The sequence below is a fragment of the Phytophthora infestans genome, genomic scaffold (genome assembly GCF_000142945.1).
Source record: "Phytophthora infestans T30-4 supercont1.52 genomic scaffold, whole genome shotgun sequence".
Taxonomy (NCBI): domain Eukaryota; phylum Oomycota; class Peronosporomycetes; order Peronosporales; family Peronosporaceae; genus Phytophthora; species Phytophthora infestans.
This window is the reverse complement of record NW_003303707.1, coordinates 621,392-623,891: the sequence shown is the minus strand read 5'-3', so window position 1 is coordinate 623,891 and position 2,500 is coordinate 621,392. Positions and strand designations below refer to the sequence as shown.

The following is a 2,500-nucleotide window of genomic DNA, read 5'->3' as shown; positions in this document are numbered from 1 at the left end:
CCCAAAGCAATAATAACGCACGATTTTTAAAGGAATGTCTTAAAGACACGTCTTAGAAACAGCAGAACTATTCCTACAAAGACACATCTAAAAAACCATAAATCGCCAGAGTTCACTCAATCTTATCCTAAAATAAGACCGAGAAATCACCCTAAACAGCAAAGTAACGCCTCAAAAACCAACTATAATCTTAGAAACCCACACGCCATTTCCAAAATTACACTCAGTAACCGACTTGTCACCTCACATATACTAGGAAACCGTCACAAGAAAGATACTCGCTTTTGTTTACGTCGTCTTAACAAAAATTCCCGTTAATCTACAGCAGATTGACGGGAATTGATTACTGCTGACAGTTACAGACTACTCGTTTAACATCTATTTATAGCTGGAAAAGTAACCGCCGCGCCAGCAGCTAGTCAGTATCTTTCAGTTTTGTTAGAACTCAGCAGTCACCCATAAAGTAATTTACATAAATTACCCGTTCTAAGTGCGAGAAGTTATTTTACTAAGTGCGAATAGTGCCTAAGTTCGTATTTTATGGACTAAGTGCGGTATTTTATCATTAAGTTCGCGTTAGAGGACCCCCCAAAATGAGGACATTTTCTTGCGTCTTGGGAAGAGTATTGTAGAGTGCCCCGTAAAACTTTGTGGTGTTAAGTATGATACTAAAACACACTAACTGCCCTAAGGATTCACGTCGATTTCATTCTAGGAGTCGAGATATGTTATTTTAAGTTTTTGGGATGTCATGGATGCAAATCGTTTGCTACAGGCTCAAGAACGCACTTTTTGTATACCATGTTATTTTAAGAAAATGTCCGTTTCGATGCGCTCTTCAAAAATGTTCGACTTGCGAACCATGATTTTCTGCGTCTGTGCCACGTAATTCAGCAAAAAGAGCATGTAATGGAGTGAAATGAGAGGGTGTGTCATCTCTAAAGTAAAATCTTTAAAAGAGCATAACTTAAGAACGGCTGGGAATAGGTGGCCGTTCTTTTTACCATCATGTGCGCCTAAAAAAAGTACACTATCGTGACAATCGATATCGGTCGATATGGTATAAATTGATAAAGTTATGCTCGATTATGTACGCGAAAACAGAAAAAGGGCGCTGGTGACAAAAAAAAGTACTAACGATTCTGTTATTGTTTTGATATTCTGTCATCCCAGACTCTTGCCGCATCTGGTGACCTATTTTTTTATTCGCCAGTTCCCGAGAAAAGTGTCGTTTCGATGCGTGGTGGGCCCGGGATGACAATTCGAGTTGAGTTGGAAGTTCATGTGAAGTCCTGGAAACAAGAAAAAAAGAAGATCCACGCTTCCCTAACTCAAAAAGTCATTAGAAACCGAGGGTAGCTTGTATGGAGACTTTTGTTTCCTCGTGCGCTAAAACGCCGAATTAAATTTTTTATCTATACTTAACAGGAAAAAAAGTTGCCCTCCCTTCGCGATATATAGGCAAATAAAGAATGGGTGCTATCATTTCGGGACAACAACAGGTGAAAATTTAGGTCGAAAAAAGTGTTTATAGACAAGGCATTTGAATTTAGCCAAAATCTGACTTGACCACGGGAATGCGCGCATAAAAGCACCCCTAGGGCAGTTTTTATACGGAGCAGTCTCATTTGCTTCCTGGATGTGCAGGGCCAAACATGGCCCAAAAGTGGTGATTTTGGCCGTCCAAGGTGTCCATTTTCCGCGAAAATGGCGTTTTTTGGCGTCACTAAAAAAATCATTGCGAAGCAACTACTGGAGATATGCTTGTAAAACTTTGGGAGCGGGTCGTGCGAACACATGCGCCCAAGTTTTCTGCTAAAGTCTGCAGGCCAGATCTGCCGGGCGGCACATAAAACCGGAAAAAACCACCTAAAAAAAGAGCATGCCAAAACAAAGTCTCACATTTCGCTGAATTAACTTTTGATCTAGAAGAGTTAGACAAATTCTGATTGCGGGAACGGCTCCGCCGTGTGTTTTTACATATGTCTATGTCCCGTAGATAAAAAGTACATGTTGCAAAAAAAGTACATGTTGTACATAAATCTACCTTTGATATTCGGATTCCCCGTGAAAAACTACGCCTAGGCCGCAGGGTTACAAAGACGAGTCATTGCACTTATGCCCTTTTATAGACGCTTTTAGAAATCGGCCAAAACAGTATTTATTAATTTAGACAGTGTTCCGCTGACATGTCGCATGCTGCGATATGTCCACGTGAAAGAGCACCGAAAAGCACCCCTAGAACACCCTTCATACCCGTTCTAACGGTTCTCTTTCATCTTCATAATAATCAAATTAAAGAACACCATACAAAAAACAAGATCTCGTGTGTAGTGGCTCGCCAGGCATACTAAAACCAAGATGTCGTGTGGGCACATGCCAGACATCATATCTTGCGTTTGCAAACACACGCAAAGTCGGTAAACAGCTCAAAACGGGCTAAAAAGTAGACAGCACCCGGACTTCCCCGGTGGTCACCCACCCGAGTACTACCCGAGCT

General features: G+C 41.3%; 1 non-coding gene across 1 annotated transcript in view; it reads right to left on the bottom strand.

Annotated features, from left to right (window-relative positions):
• Nucleotides 1–2,443: 2,443 nt before the first annotated feature.
• PITG_33283 overlaps nucleotides 2,444–2,500 on the bottom strand; it is a 114-nt gene continuing 57 nt past the window's right edge. The window contains exon 1 of the ribosomal RNA XR_009934677.1: nucleotides 2,444–2,500. This exon is cut by the window's right edge and continues 57 nt beyond it. This is a non-coding gene — a ribosomal RNA (8S ribosomal RNA).